The sequence below is a fragment of the Oryctolagus cuniculus genome, chromosome 8 (assembly GCF_964237555.1).
Source record: "Oryctolagus cuniculus chromosome 8, mOryCun1.1, whole genome shotgun sequence".
Lineage (NCBI taxonomy): Eukaryota > Metazoa > Chordata > Mammalia > Lagomorpha > Leporidae > Oryctolagus > Oryctolagus cuniculus.
Genome location: NC_091439.1, coordinates 10,927,190 through 10,944,407, shown reverse-complemented (window position 1 = coordinate 10,944,407; position 17,218 = coordinate 10,927,190). Strand labels below are relative to the sequence as shown.

General features: G+C 40.0%; 1 protein-coding gene and 1 pseudogene across 2 annotated transcripts in view; one reads left to right on the top strand and one right to left on the bottom strand.

The window, feature by feature from the left end:
- Positions 1-17,218, top strand: part of DCHS2 (dachsous cadherin-related 2) — a 312,281-nt gene that overhangs the window by 39,674 nt on the left and 255,389 nt on the right. The gene's annotated exons all lie outside the window — the stretch shown is intronic.
- On the bottom strand, positions 7,961-8,925 carry LOC108178037 (actin-related protein 3 pseudogene; annotated as a pseudogene).

Below are 17,218 nucleotides of genomic sequence, written 5' to 3'. Positions count from 1 at the left end.
ATTTTGATGTCATTTGGGTTACAAGGAACTAAATATATTTCTCAATATTATATCTCTTAAAGATATTTGTTATTCTCTGCAAAGTTAATTTTGTTGGGTTTTATTTTTACATAAAAATATGCATACATTAAAATTGTTAGTTCCATTTTTATGAGCATTTTGAAGTACCTTCCTAGATTTTTTAAAAAATAAGGAAGTAAATGAGTTGTTTTAGGTTAAGCACCAACTCTTTTTTTAATTTTTTTAATTTTTATTTTTGACAGGCAGAGTGGACAGTGAGAGAGAGACAGAGAGGAAGCTCTTCCTTTACCATTGGTTCACCCTCCAATGGCCGCTGCGGCTGGCGCACCGCGCTCGCCGATCTGTAGCCAGGAGCCTGGTGCTTCTCCTGGTCTCCCATGGGGTGCAGGGCCCTAGGACTTGGGCCATCCTCCACTGCACTCCCTGGCCACAGCAGAGAGCTGGACTGGAAGAGGAGCAACCGGGACAGAATCTGGTGCCCCAACCGGGACTAGAACCCGGGATGCCGGCACCGCAGGCGGAGGATTAGCCTAGTGAGCTGCGGTGCTGGCCGCAAGCACCAACTCTTAAGTCACTTGAAGCATATCTGAAATTTCTGTGGTTGTGTACATAGGTCTCTGACTTGGCAAAGACTTAAGACATAAATTCCTGTTAACATTTTCACAGCTCACTGCTGGTTTTCTCAATATTCTGTTTCCCTTTGAGTGACGGGGACTTCCTTCTAACTTTTGAAATTTTTAGTGTGACATTTTTATTACATGCTCCTGTTTAGTTCTGTTAAAAATATGTTAAGCTTGGTATGAATTAGTTTCATGGAAGTAAAGAGTTCTTTTCCCAATCATGCAGTTTATGTCCCTGGGAAAAGCTATGATAGGGGAATTAATAGTTGGAGATCTGAAGTCTGAAGTTCTTATGTTGGGAAAAAAACTATATTAGCTTTATTTATTTGTTTATTTATTCATATAAAGTGAAGAGATTTCGTGTATTTCATATACACCATTTTATGAACATAACAATACTTCCCACTGCCCTTCCTCCCTCACATCCTCCATCCTCCTTCCTTTGTTATTTTCCTTTCAAGTTGTGTGACGACAAACTTTCAAGTTAATTTATAATCACAAGCTTAACCCTCCACTAAATAAAAAAGTCAACTAGTAGCAAGTAGAAAGACTACTGTTTCTCAGGAGTATAGCAAGGACTATAAACAATAATCAAATAGCAAAATTTCAATTTCATTCATATATATTGCATTTTTTATACTCTATATTTGGCATCATCTTCTGTTTCTTTCCTTAATGTTTTGTAATTTTTGTTGTAGACATCATTTGCATCCTTGGTTAAATTTATCCCAAGGTGTTTAAATGTTTTTGTAGCTATTGTGAATGGGACTAATCTTACAAGTTCTTTCTCAACCATGGAATTGTTTGTGTATACAAAGAGTATTGATTTCTTTTGTGTGTGTGTTGATTTTTTTAAAAAGATTTATTTATTTACTTGAAAGAGTTACAGAGAGAGAAGGAGGGAGTAGGAGGGAAGGTGATAAACATAGATAGATAGACCCTCTATCCACTGGTTTACTCCCCAGATGGCCACAATGGCCAGGGCTGGGTCTGGCTGAATCCAGGAGCCAGGAGCTTCTTTCAGTTTTCCCACGTGGGTGACAGGTGCCCAAACACTTGGGCCTTCTTCCGCTGCTTTTCCCAGGTCATTATCACGGAGCTGAATCAGAAGTGGAGCAGCCAGGACTTGAACTGATGCCCATATGTGGCCTGCTATGCCACAACATTGGCCCTCTGTGTGTTAATTTCATATGCTATAACTTTGCTAAACTCTCTTATGAGTTCCAATAAACTCTTAGTGGAGTCTTTTGGTTCTTCTATGTATAGGATCATACCATCTGCAAACAGGAATAATTTGACTTCTTCCTTTCCCATTTGTGTTGCTTTGCTTTCTTTTTCTTGTCTAATGGCTCTGGCTAAAACTTCCAGAACTATATTGAATAGTACTGGTGACAGTGGGCACTCTTGTCTGGCTCTGGATCCTAGTGGAAATGCTTACAGCTTTTTCTTATTCAATATAATGCTGGCTGTAGGTTTGTCATATATTGCCTTGGCTGTACTGAGGTATGTTCCTTCTATACCCAGTTTGCTTAAGGATTTTTTTCATGAAAGTATCTTGTAGTTTATCAAATGCTTTCTCTGCATTTATTGAGAGAATCATAAGATTTTTATTCTCGAATTTGTTAATGTGATGAATTGCATTTATTGATTCACATATGTTGAGCCATCCCTGCATACCAGAGATAGAACCCACTTGATCTGGGTGGATATTTCTGATGTGTTGTTGGATCTATTAGCTAGTATTTTGTTGAGGATTTTTGCATCTATGTTCATCAGTGACATTGGTCTATATTTCTCTTTCTTTGTTGTACCTTTTGCTGTTTTTTATTTGCATTTCCCTGATGGCTAGTGATCCTGAACATCTTTTCTTTTTTGTGTGTCAGAGTTACAGAAAGAGGAGAGACAGAGACAGAAAGAGAGAGAGAGAGAGAGAGAGATAGAGAGATCTATCCACTGGTTCATTCTCCAAATGGCCACAACAACTGCAGCTGGGTCAGGCCAAATCAAAGATCCAGGATCTTCTTCCAGTCTCCTACATGGGTGACAGGGCTCCAAGCACTTGGACCATCTTTCACTGCTTTCCCAGGCACATTAGTAGGAAGCTGGATTGAAGTGGAGCAGTTGGGACTTGAACTGGTGCCTATGTAGGATGCTGGTGCTGCAGGTGACACCACAGGGCCACCATCCCCCCCCCCCAACATTTTTTCATGCGTCTTTTGGTCATTTGTATTTCATACTTTGGAAAATGCCTATTCATATCCTCCCATTTCTTAACTGAACTGATGGTTTTGTTGTTGAGTTTATTGACCTCTTTATATATTCTGGAAATTAATCCTTTATCAGGTGTATAGTTTCCAAATATTTTCTCCTATTCTGTTGATTGCCTCTTCATTTTGTCGAATGTTTCCTTTGCTGTGAAGAAGCTTCTTAGCTTGATGTAATCCCTTTTGTCTATCTTTTTCCTTTATTGCCTGTGCTTCTGGGGTCTTATCCAAGAAGTCTTTGCCTATGCCAATGTCTTGCAGTGTTTCCCCTATGTTTTCCTCTAGTAATTTGATGATTTCAGGTCTTAAGTTTAGATCCATGATTCATTGTGAGTTGATTTTTGTATAGGGTGTGGTCATGTTTCATATTTCTGCATGCAGAGATCCAGTTTTCCCAACACCAATTGTTAAGACACTGTCCTTTCTCCAGGGAGTAATTTTAGAACTTGTCAAAGATTAGTTGGTTGTGAATGCATAGATTAATTTCTAGTGTTTCTAATCTGTTCCGTGGATCCATGTGTCTATTTTTGCGCCAGCACTAGGCTATTTTGACTATAACTGCCCGTAAAATGTCTTGAAATCTGGTATTGTGATGTTTCCAGCTTTGTTTTTATTGTTCAAGGCTGCTGTATTTATTCCAGGTTGCCTGTGATTCCATATGAATTTTAGAGTCATTTTATCTAGATCTCAGAAATGTTATTGGTATTTTGATTGGGTTGCATTGAATATTTAAATTGCTTTGGTTTGTGTGGACATTTTGATATATTCATTCTACCAATCCATGAACATGGAAGTTTCTTCCATTTTTTGGTGTCTACTTCTGGTTATTTAGTGTTTTGTAATTTTCATTGTAGAGATCTTTCACATCCTTGATTAAATTTATCCCAAGGTATTTAATTATTTTGTAGCCATTTTGAATGGAATTGATCTTATAAGTTCTTGCTCAGCCATGGCATTGTTTTTTATGAGTTCCCATAGTCTTTTAGTGGAGTCTTTTGGTTCCCCTATGTATAAGATCATATCATTTGCAAACAGGGATAATTTGATTACCTCTTCATTTGTATCCCTTTGATTTCTTTTTCTTGCATGATGGCTCTGGCTAAAACTTCCAGAGCTTTCTGAACAGCAGTGGAGAGAGTGGGCATCCTTGTCTGGTTCTGTATCTTAGTGAAAATGCTTACAGCTTTTCCCCATTCAATATGATGCTGGCTGAGGCTTTATCATTATTGCCTTAATTGTGTTAAGGCATGTTCTTTCTTTCTCTCTTTTGTTTTTTAAAGATTTATTTATTTACTTGAAAGGCAGAGTTAGAGAAAGGGAGGGAGAGACATAGAGAAAGATCTATCTTCTGCTGGTTCACTCCCTTAATGGCCACAATGTCCAGAAGTTGGGCTGATCTGAAATCTTGAGCCAGGAGCTTCTTCCAGGTCTCCCACTTGGGTACAGGGGCTGAAGTACTTGGGCCATATTCTGGTGCTTTCCCAGTCACATTAGCAGCGTTCTGAAGTGGAAGTGGAACAGCCAGGACTCGAATGGGTGCCTACTTGGGATGCCAGCATCACAGGCAGCAGCTTTACTGGCTATGCCAACAGCTCTGGACCCTGTGTTCCTTCTACATTCAGTTTACTTAAGTTTTGTTCATGAAAGGATGTTTTACTTCATCAGATGCTTCCTCTGCATCTATTGAGAGAATCAGATGGTTTTTATTCTTCAGTTTTAATGTGATATATCATGTTTATTGATTTGTGTATGCTGAACCATCCATGCATACCAGGGATAAATCCCACTTGGTCTGGGTGGATGATATTTTTGATGGGTTGTTGGATTGTATTAGCTAGTATTTTGTTGAGGATTTTGCATCTATGTTCATCAGAGATATTGATCTATAGTTCTCTTTTATTTTTGTATCTTTTTCTGTTTTTGGAATTAAGGTGATGCTGGCCTCACAGAAGGAGTTTGAGAGGATTTGCTCCCTCTCAATTAGTTTGATTAGTTTAATAAGAATTGGAATTTATGCTTCTTTAAAAGTCTGGTAGACTTCAGCAGTGAAGTCATCCAGTCCTGGGGTTTTCTTTATTGGTAGGCTCTTTATAGTTGATTCAAATCCATCTTGGTTATTGGCCTATTTAGGTTTTCCATGTATTTGTTCCTCAATTTTAGTAAGTTATATATGTCCAGAGATCTGTCCATTTCTTCTATATTTTCCAATTTGTAGGCATATAGCTGTTTGTAGTAATTCCTGGTGATTCTTATTATTTCTATGATATCCATTATAACCTCTCCTTTTAAACTCTGGTTTTATTAATTTGGGTCTTATCACTATTTTTGGTTAGTTGGGTCAATGGTTTATCAATTCTGGTTATTTTTTTCACAAAACTAGCTTTTCATTTCACTGATCTTTTCTATTTTTTTATTTCAATTTTATTTCTTCTCTAATTTTTATTATTTTTTTCTCCTACTAATTTTGGGTTTAGTTTGTTCTTTTTTTCTAGGTTCTTGAGATGCATTGTTAGATTATTTGATGACTTTACAATTTCTTGATGTAGGCACTAATTGCTATAAACCCTCCTTCCCTCCTTTTTTCACTGCTTTTGCTGTATTCCAGAAGTTCTTATATGTTATATTGTCATCTTCATTCATTTCTATGAATTTTCAAATTTCCCTTTTGATTTGTTCTATGACCCACTGTTCATTAAGGAGCGTGTTGTTCATTTTCCATGTGTTTCCCTATGTTGTAGGATTTCGTATGTTATTAATTTTCAGCTTCATTCCATTGTGGTCAAACAAGATACGTGGTATGATTTCAATTTTTTTTGAATTTGTTGAGACTTGTTTTATGGCCTAGAGTACGATCTATTCTAGAGAATGTTCCATGCACTGATGAAAAGAATGTGTATTCTGCAGTTGTGGGATGAAATGTTCTGTAGATATAAATTAGATCCATTTGGTCATTAGTGTAGATTAGCTCTGTTGTTCCTTTGTTGATTTCTCTTTTTCATGTTTAATTTTATTTGAAAGGCAGAGTTGTGTGTGTGTGTGTGTGCAGAGAAAGATAAAGAAAGAGAGAGAGAGAGAGAGAGAGAGAGAGAGAGCTATTTTATATCCACTGGTTCACTCCCCAAATGATTGCAACAGCTGGAGCTGGGCCAGACCAAAGCTAGGAGCCAGGAGCTTCTTCTAGGTCTCCCACATAAGTACAGGAGCTCAAGAATTTGGGCCATCCTTGACTGCTTTCCCAGGCACATTAGCAGGGAGTGGATCAGAAGTGGAACAGCCAAAAATCGAACTGGTGTCCATATAGGATACAGGGGTTGCAGGCAGTGGCTTAACCCACTATGCCACATTCCAAGCCCCTATTTCTTTATTTTTTTGTCTAGTTGATCTCTCCATTGATGAAAATGGGGTATTGCTGTCTCCCTTTATTATTGTATTATAGTATATTTCTCTCTTTAGGTCCATTAACATTTGTTTTAAATGGCCAGGTGCCTTAGCATTGGGTGCGTTTATGTTTACTATAGTCACATCTTCCTGTTGAATTGATCCCTTATTCATTACATAATGGCCTTTCTTGTCTCTTGTAACAGTTTTTGTGTTGAAGTCTATTGTGTCTGATATTAGGATTGCTATTCCTGCTCAACTTTCACTTTCATATGCATGGAATAACTTTTTCCATCCTTTCACTTTCAGTTTGTGTGTATCTTTGTTGGTGAGGTATATTTCTTGTTGGCATCATGTATATGGATCTTGTTTTTTAATCCATTCAGCCTGTGTGTATATTTTAATTGGAGAATTTAGACCATCTACATTCAAGTTTATTATTGATAAGTAATTACTTGGTCCTGCCATTTTTTCTGTAAATATTCCTGTTGTTTGTTTTGGATTTTCATTGTACTTTTTTTTAAAGGTTTTTATTTAATGAATACAAATTTCATATGTACAGCTTTTAGGAATATAGTGCTTCTTCCCCCCATTCCTGCCCTCCCACCCGCACTCCCATCCCACCTCCTACTCCCTCTCCTATTCCATTTTTCATTAAGATTTGTTTTTAATTCACTTTATATACAGAAGACCAACTCTATACTAAGTAGAGATTTCCATTGTTTGCAACCACATAGACACACAAAGTATAAAATACTGTTTGAAGACAGGTTTTACCATTAATTCTCACAGTACACCTCATTAAGGACAGAGGGCCAACGTGGGGAGTAAGTGCACAGTGACTCCTGTTGTTGGTTTAACAACTGACACTCTTATTTTTGATGACCACCTGAGGCTCTTGACATGAGCTACCAAAGCTCTGGAAGCCTTTTGAGTCCGCAAACTCCATTGGTATTTAGACAGGGCTGTATGCATAGTGGAAGTTCTCGCCTCCCTTCAGAGAAAAGTACATCCTTCTTTGATAACCCCCTTGAAGGTTTTTGCCCTTCATACTTTCATATCAAATAGTAAAGCACAACTTCATACAAATATGCCCGAGGCTGTAATCAAACAACTTTATAACCTGTCTTTCTAGCTTATTCATTTATAACTCAGCCATCCAGAGTGGAAAAGATGTACTTATACACAATGCTAACAATATTTTATTGGGCCAAGAGAATGAAATCTTTACTGCTTATCAAGGTACTTCTGTACCAAAAGTTCTTTGAAAAAGCAAAGTATAGACTACCATGTGCAATAAGTTCCTATTTATGTAAAATATGGAAGCACTATTTATTTCTATATGCAAAGAAAATGACTAGGACACATGAGACATTCCTAATAGTGTATATAATGATGAGAAAATGAGATAGGTGATGGTGGGAGAAAAACCTATGTTCATCATCTACTCGATACTGACTAAATAATTATTTACAATGTTCATGAAACACTTTTCCAAATTAATGAAAAAAAAACTTTGATACTAATACTGCTGCTATTACTACTATAAGATATATTGTTTCTTTACTTCCATATAGAGAATTCAAATTCACATAAATGACTAATAAAATGTTAAATATCCAAATTTACTCTAAATACAAACTAATATTTACTCTTAACTTTTTTAAAAAAATTATTTCATTTATTTGAAAAGATCCTGAACACGGTTGAACCTCCAGAGAGGACAATATTCTTAGAGGATGTCTGACATCAATAAGACAATTCTGAATTACTTCATCTACAACTTCTGAGATAGGTTGTGTAAAGTCTGGATTAGCAAACTCTTGGATGAAAAAGGATTTCAGATCCCAGGAATCTCTCATAGCCAATATCAATGAAAAATTTTTTCTTAGAGATAGCATTGATTCCAGTACACTGCTTAGTCCACTTTGACCCATCTGTGTCATACTTGTTAAATTCCTTTACTAAATCTGGGCAGACATAACTATAGGGCCCCTTTACTGCCTTAGCAATTTCCAGGGATTGTTCCTACTTCTCCGTCTCTCAGCAGTTGTTGAATAAAGGATGTTATATCTCGTCCTGCGATTGGAATGTGTTTAATACAGCTGCCAATCACATACCCTTCAGCCACAGGAATGACATGAGTGACACTGTCTCCACTGTCTATTACCATACCAGTTAGTGTTCATTCTACTTGTCTTGAGGTCCAGGATGCCGCTAAGGCAAGAACAGCCCATACAGCAATGTACAAGCCTGGGACACTGAAAGACTCAAGCATCATTTCAGCAGCATATTCCCTGTTTTCTGGAGTATTCCATGGAGCTTCAGTCAATATAAAATAGGGGTCTTCAGGTTCTGCCCTTAAATATTTAAAGATCACTTGTTCCATAAACCTTTCCATCAAATCCCAATCTTCAACTACATCATGACGAATTGGCCACTTTGTTGCATATGCAGGTTTTTCTATTGCTTCATCACCAATGAAGAAGTCTGTGGTGGAATAAGAAGGTGAAAAAGTCATGCCAAGATGGCTGCTGAGGTGAGAAGGTCAAGCCAAGATGGCTGCTGACAACAGAAACTGCCTGGCAACAGCCTGTGATTGGATGGCTTTGGAAACCACATGACAACAGAGCCTGAATGACAACAAGCTGTGATTGGATGATTTCAGAAACTGCCTGGCAACAGAGCCTGACTGGCAACAGTCAGTTGGATGGCTTTGGAAACTGCCTGGCAACAGGCTGTGATTGGTTAGGGCATAGACTGCCCCTTGACCAGATTGGCTGCCTTGGCTATATAAGCAGCTGTAGCAACTGAAATAAACGAATCTGCAGGCTGCTTGCCTCAGGCCTGCTTTCATCCGACTCCCAGGGTCTGTGTGGTGACTCCGCGCCTCTTGCCCCCACAACGCTCCTCCTCTCAGAACGAATCCTCTCAGAAGAAATCAGCTTCAACATCAGTCTAGGTCATCAACACCTTTCATCACCCTCCTTTGAGCTTGATCACCCACTTCTGCTGACTCCTTAATAGCAATACCAGAAAGGAAGATAAACTGTGGTTCTGTATTTCCAGCATATCCTGGTTTTGTATACCCCATGCCACAGTCCACCACACAGGCCTGCAGCCGTCCGGCCATCTTCCTCCTTGCCTGCTGCTGCTGCCGCCGCTGTCTGCTCTGTGCTGGTTGGGGCCAGGGATTGGCGGCAGGAGATGGGAACTATCTGACCATCCACAGCCGGGCCGCCCTCTCCGTCTTGTGGGGGGAAGCTGGCAAGCCCAGCAGTAGCAGGAAAGCAGCAGGCTCGGTCAGCAGCTCCATTGCAGTTTTACTAGGAGGTTTTCTGCCTTTATATTTTTCCACAATGTTGATTATGTTTCTCTGTTTCCGTGTGTAGCACATTCTTAAGTATAATTTGTAATGCTGTCCAGATGGTAAAATTTCTTCCAATTTCTGTTTGTTTTGGATGGTCTTCATTCCACCTTCATTTATAAATGAGAGCTTCAATGGGTACAGTATTCTGGCTTGACAGCTTTTTTCTTTTAGGACTTGGATTATGTCTCTGCATTCTCTCCTAGCTTGTATGAGTTCTTATGAGACATCTGCTGACAGTCTAATTGGGGTTCCTTTAAAGATAACTTTATGTTTCTCTCTTGCACATTTTGAGATTTATTCTTTATGTTTTATTTTTGAAAGTTTGATTACAATGTGTTGTGTTCAAGATCTTTTCTGTTCATTTCTGTTAGGGGTTCTATGCACTTCTTGTATTTGGATGTCCATGTCTTTCTCTAAATTAGGGACATCGTCTGCTGCTATGTCACGGAATAAGTCTTCTAAGCCATTCTGTTTCCATGCATTCAGGAACTCCTAGAACATGTACATACGTACATACATATATATATATATTTGGTTGTTTGATGGTATTTCATAGATCTTGAACACAGATTTAGTTTTCTAATTTCTTCTTTTTTTTGTCTCACAGATTTTCCAAAGTTTGTCCTCTAGTTCAGATGTTCTTTCTTCTGCCTCACTGTCTATTCTGTTAAGACTTTCTGCTGTATTTTATTTTGATATATTGAATTTTTCACTTCTAAATTTCAGTTTGATTTTTCTTCAGTATCTCTATCCCCCAGAGCAGTATCTCATCCATGAAATTTACAAATTTTTTAAACTCATAGATTTCCTTCTCTGTGTTTTTGAGTAATTTGATGCTCATTCATGTGAATTCCTTTTCAGGCATGCTGTCAGCATCCTCATCTTCGTGTGATTTTGAAGTATTGTTGTGTTCCTTTTGCAGCATCATACTGTCTTCCTTGTTCGTGTTTTTTGTATTTCTGCCTTTGTTTTTATACCTCTGAATAAACACTTGTTGATATCTCCGTTGAAGGCTTTGCTCTTTGAGATTTGCCTCCATGGCTTACTGGAATACCTCCTCCTTCAGCAGTTACCTGGACCATGTGCTGGGAGGGGCCGGGGAGCTCAGGCCAGAGCTTGAGGGTGGGGCAAGGGGCAGAGCGATGTCCACATTGGGTATTGTAGATCTCCTCTGTCATCAGAAGTGTGGACTGTATGATCATGCTGGCTGGCGTGTTCTCGACCCCAGTCCCTCTCTGCCAAGGTGAACCAACTACCTCAGGTGAGCCCATGGTGCCTGTGTACAATACCTATTTAGCCGTGGAAACCACACGAAGGATCTGTGCACTCCATAGTGTGAGCATGGAGCCACCCACCATGACCCTCCCCAGTATGCAGGTAGTGCCTAGCTTCTGGAGTTGGAACCAGTGGTTACACAGAGACCCAGCCACACTGTATGCCCTTCTCAGATACCTTGTCTACCGCACAGTCACGGGATTCTCAGGGTCACAGGGTGCAGGGGATTCACTCCCTGTGCAGTGAGCCTCTCCATCCATGGTGAGAGCTGCCCTGTTCCCAGAGCCACTGTCTGCCTGACAGAGGTTGGTTGGGGGGGGAGGGTGCGGAACGATGTGCACCCTACTTCCTGCCAGTTCTTCAGGCCTCACTCAAAGTCAGTGGGGATGGTGAGGTCCCCCTCAGACAAGGTCACTGGAAGTGCCTGGACTGCTGCAGGTTCCTCTCACATTGGTCCGAGAAGATGGTGGCCCCACCGGCTGAGAAGCTGCTGATGGTGTCCTGCTGGCTTCTGTGTTACTGTACAGTCTCCACTGCTCCACGGCATCTCTCTGCTTTCTGTAGACTTTCCTTTTCCCCCCACTTTTAAAAAAAGATTTATTTTATTTATTTGCAATATAGAGTTACAGAGAGAGGTAGAGCCAGAGAGACAGAGAGAGGTCTTCCATTCTGTTGGTTCACTCCCCGAATGACCACAATGGCCAGAGCTGAGCTGATCCGAAGCCAGGAGCTAGGATCTTCTTCTGGGTCCCCCACACAGGGGCAGGGGCCCAAGGACTTGGGCATCTTCCACTGCTTTCCCAGGCCATAGCAGAGAATGGGATTGGAAGAGGAGCAGCTGGGGCTCGAACCAGCGCCCGTATGGGATGCTGGTGTTGCATGCTGGGGGTTTAACTTGCTGTGTCACAGCACTGGCCCCTGTTTCCACTTTGGAAACAACCTAAATATCCATCAACAAGTGAATGGGTACCACAATTTGTGGTATAGCCATTTAAAGAAAAACGATTCAGCAATCAAAAAGGAATGAATAAATCTAAAAGCAAATAAAGTGAATGACAAAAACCAACTCAAAGGAAACAAAACCCACAAGTTCTATCCGCTGAATATATGTAAAACCTTAACTGTAGTGAAACATGTGCCGTTTTCCTGGGCACAGGACAATGTCAGGGCAAGTGAGGCTGTGTATTACGGAAGTCAACATACATTCAGTTTAGGGACATAACAATAATGATAACTAGGCCTGTATGATTATTCTAGAGGATATAACTTGGTATCAGTAAATAGGGCAAGTTATAAGATAATTAGTTTTATTTTTAAAAAATTTTTTTTTATTTTTATTTTTTGACAGGAAGAGTGGACAGTGAGAGAGAGATAGAGAGAAAGGTCTTCCTTTTCCATTGGTTCACCCCCAAAATGGCCGCCACGGCCAGCGCTGCGCTGATCTGAAGCCAGGAGCCAGGTGCTTCTCCTGGTCTCCCATACGGGTGCAGGGCCCAAGCACTTGGGCCATCCTCCACTGCTCTCCTGGGCCACAGCAGAGAGCTGGACTGGAAGAGGAGCAACCGGGACAGAATCTGGCACCCCAACTGGAACTAGAACCTGGTGTGCTGGCGCCGTAGGCAGAGGATTAGCCCAGTGAGCCGTGGTGCCGGCTAGATTATTATTTTTGAAAATATCTAATTTGTTGACAAATATTTGATAACTCCTGTCTTCTTAAAAATTTAATTATAGGAGGAGAAAAATGTGGCAACAGAGTAGAATGTATATTATAATCTCAAGTTGTTAGGAAGGCCTTTTAGCCAACTGCATATTTCAATGCCTATATGACAGATACATGGAAATCACTGCTTATTATTTAAGTAGTCAGAAACACAAATGCAAATTATCACAAATGCATGTTAAATACCAAGTTCCCCCTCCTCCCCCCACCCCGTGAACAATTGACTGCTTAATGATACAGTTAAGCATCTCTAAGACAATCCTCAACAATTATTACAAGACTCTGAAGCAGCTATTAACTTTGAAATAATTTTTTCTAGTTTTATTTTATTTTAATCAACACATACTACTACATATTTGTGGGATACAACGTGATGCTTTGACACATGTATACGTTGTTTTACAATCAAATCAGCATATTTATCAACTCACACATTTATTGTTTCTTTGTGATTAAAGATTTAAAATCTTGTTTTCAGATTCTTCAAATATATAATACATTAATACTGATTCTGATCAGGTTACTGTGTAGTAGAATACCATAATTTATTCCTCATATCTAACTGTGATACAAAATTCTCCCATCAGCCTTCCTCCATACTCTCTGCAGCTCCTAATTACCATTATTCCTCTCTCTCTTATGAAGTCAACTTTATTCTTTTTAAAGATTTATTTTATTTATTTGAAAGAGTTACAGAGAGAGGTAGAGACAACGAGAGGTCTTCCATCTGCTGGTTCAGTCCCCAGTTGGCTACAATGGCCAGAGCTGTGCCGATTTGAAGCCAGGTGCCAGGAGCTTCCCCTGGGTCTCCCACATGGATGCAGGGGCCCAAGGACTTGGGCCATCTTCCACTGCTTTCCCAGGCCATAGCAGAGAGCTGGATCGGAAGAGGAGCAGCCAGGATTAGAACCAGCGCCCACATGGGATGCCAGCACTTTAGGCCAGGGCTTTAACCCACTGCGCCACAGCGCCGGCCCCTGAAGTAAACTTTAAAAAGTAATTAAGTAATGTATTTTTTAGGGAAGAGAGAGAGAGAGAGAGAGAGATCTTCCATCTGCTGGTTCACTCCCCAAATGCTCACAACAGGTGGAGTTGGGCCAGGCCCAAACCAGGAGGCTCAAATTTATTCCAGGTCTTCCACATGAGTGCCAAGAGCCCAAATACTTGAGACATCATCTGCTGCTTCCCAGGGTGTGCATTAGCTGGGAGCTGCATAGGAAGCTGAGATAGGCGACTTGAACCGAGGGACTCCAATTTGAGATGCAGACATCCCAAGCAGTCTTCTTCACCACTGAGCCAAATGCCAATGCCTGGAGATCAACTGTTTCAGAGTCCACATATCAGTGAGAACCTAGGGTATTTGCTTTTCTGCTGGGACTTTGAGCAATCTCTAGACTTTCCACAGAAAGCTTCTCTCCCACCATTCCCTGGGAGTGTGGTTCCACCCTTGTTCTTCTGGTATCTTCTGTGGTCAAAACCAACTTCTCTTTCCCCTATCCAGCCATCTTGGATTGCTTCCTATATTAGTTTTTAACAACATAAATCTACATAGTTTGACTTAGAAAAATGCCAAGATATATTTTTGAATGGAAAAAAGCAGGTATTCTTAATGAAAAAAAAAAAAGCTGCCATTTGTATAAATACAAAAGTAAAACCAAAAACCCCAAAACATACTCGTTAATGTGTACAGAAAGTTTGGAAGGAAATAAGAAAATGGACTGAGGAAAAGTGTTTTTCCTGTACCTCGTTGAATGATTTGGTCTTGTATTGTGTCATGTTTCATTTTACCAATTAACTACTTTACATATTGAATAGATACATATTAGTTGTACAATCTTATATTATAAAATACACATATTGTACAATCTTATATTATAAGGAAAAATATACAATTATTTTGTGCTTTAGGATCTTTTCCCATAGTCTCTACTAGATGTTGGGTTTATACATTTACTGTTAGGAAACTGGCACAGTTTTATCTATGGTGCGATCTATACCCTGATTTACATCCCAAGCTCTAGCCCCCGCCGCCATTGCTGGAAGCCAGGTGGCCACATGGCCCAACCTCTGTTGTCAAGTCCACCCCCATCCTAATGGGATTCGCTCTTCCTGCTTCCCTGCCCGCCCTCTGGCAATGTTTTAAAAGGACCCGTTCCTGAACACGTGCTCTCTTGGCTTCTCTCCTGCTCTCTTGGCTGGTCTCTGCTCTATCTTCTCTCCTCACTATCTCCTCTCCTCTGTCTCTCTCTCTCTCTCTTATACTCTCTTTCTCCCTCTTTTTCCTTCACCACCCCACCCCTCCAGTCTGTTGGGTGTTCCCCAATAAACCTTTTCCCTTACTCCGGCATTTGGTGTGTTTTGTGATGGCTAACACTGTCTTTAGTTATAGATAGTTTAAATATGAAATTTCTAATGTTTTTTTCCATCTATGAAAATGTTTAGTACTTTTTAGTCATATGCATTGGAATTGCTCATCTCCATAAGTCACATTTCAGATTTGAACATTTGCCAATTTGTATATACAAAATCCAGAGTCAGAAGTTCTGGAAGGAATTTAAATTCTATCACTTCATAGCTGTAGGACTTTGTGTGAAAATTTTAACCAACCATTTCCCACCCTTGTCTCCTTTCACCCATTCATGTGCGTGGAGTCAATATGAACAACTATTTTGCTTATGCTTAGTTTTCTGTATGCACATGAATAAGGATAACACTTTTCTCATCTAGCTTGTGATGAGGAGCAGATGATACCGTGAGTGTAAATAAAAGCCTTTGTATGCTGTGAACCAGTGTGTGCAAATACAAAATGTGATTATTTTTGTGGTCCTTGGTTTCATTGTAAAGTGTTAGATGGCGACAACTGAGTTGAGATGCCCAATTTTCCATGTGTCAGAGTAGGAAAAGATGTTGAAGACATCAGGTAATATTTTTGAAGCTTTCCCCCCGACAAAGGAAAAGAGTTAGAGGTATCATTTGTCACCCAAGAGAAATAGCCACAAAAGGCTGTCTTTTCCGGAGATAAGAGTGCTGGATAATGAAGTAGGTTGGTTGTGTTTAAGTGAAGGGGCAGAGGCATCTCATTTTGCAGGGGTGCGGGGAAGTGGGGGTGTTCCTGCCAGGTGCCTTCTGTCCCTTTCCTTCCTCTGAATTTTAAAAGCACGCCCTGCCTCTTGTGCGCTTGATTAGTTTAACATCAAATGCTGGGCGTTGAATCTCCACTCCTGGCCTCAGGGAGAGCTTTCTGAGATGCTGTCCAAGATGAGTAAGTATGAGAAAGTCTTCCTTTGGACAGCTTCACCGCCTCACCTATTCCTTGGACAAACCACTAGAGATGTCCAGGCTCTTGCTCTGTGTCTCTAAATGATAAACACAGCTACTTAGGATCTCTGTGATAGAACCAGATGGCTATGATATTAAGGGTGGGGGGAGGTAATATCTTCAGCTCTTCTTACTCTCCGTGGATTGAAACTTAGGCTGATAATTTAGACTATTTAGAGGGCATTTCATTTTAGCTTATAAATATATTTTTTATTTAATTACCTGTATATCCGCTAAGCTAAATTATGATATATCCTTGTACCAAGTCATAATCCTTTCCATTTTATATGTTTTCTTTCTTTCCTACCCTTTCTTGGAAGATTCTCTAGTAGGACAGGGAAATAAATGTTAGCGAACATAAATTTTCCATTGACATAAATGCTATTGTTTGTGAGATATAAAATAGAAGTAATTGCTTTCATAGTTCCAGGACTGTGTTTTTCTTTTCTTAAAACTGTTTGCATCAGTTTTATCTAAAAAAGCCCTAGGCAGCTATGTACTGGATATTTAATAAAGTGACTGAAAGAGAATAGGAAATATCTCATAGAAGACAAAGATAAGTAGGTTCTGAATGAGAAACTCCAGATTCTCAGATGATGGGCTGAAAATCCAACTTGAATTTCACGGATGGTGTTGTGCACAATAGGTCTGGGCGGGGTTGGAAAGGCTCTTGCTTCAGCCTTCTTTGGGGCTTTAGGGGCTGGGTCAAATGGTTTCTGAGGTCCTGGTGTTTGTCAGAACCTCCGGCTTCTTGCATTATTCCTCTGCTTATGGATTTCCTTGTGCTTTCCCCTTTGAACTAATTTTAGCTTTCCTTGGTCTGGAAGCCCATTTGGTAACGCTGGTATTCAATGATGAGAAGTTGAGGCTGAAAACAGGATTCGTGCATGGTCTATGGATATTTGAAGTTGATAATGTATTGTTATCGTCATTTTAATGACATGATAAGCAGGGGAGTAACTTTTTCTCACTCTGACTTTTCCAGATGCTGGCAGGAAGTTGTGGCTGACACACAACCAGTGACCACTTCTCGATTACTTACTGTGCCGTTCACTTTAGACAGACTATCTGGTTTAATTTGCAGAATATCTCATGAGGTAGCTCCAGTTTTTAAGTCATGTTATAGATGTGGGAACTCAGGCTTAAGTAGCAATGAAATAATGCCCCCAAGGTGAAACATACTATCAGTGATGGCATCAGGATGCTGGTCTTGGGGATATTAAGCAGGTTTACAACTCTCTCAGGGGAAAAG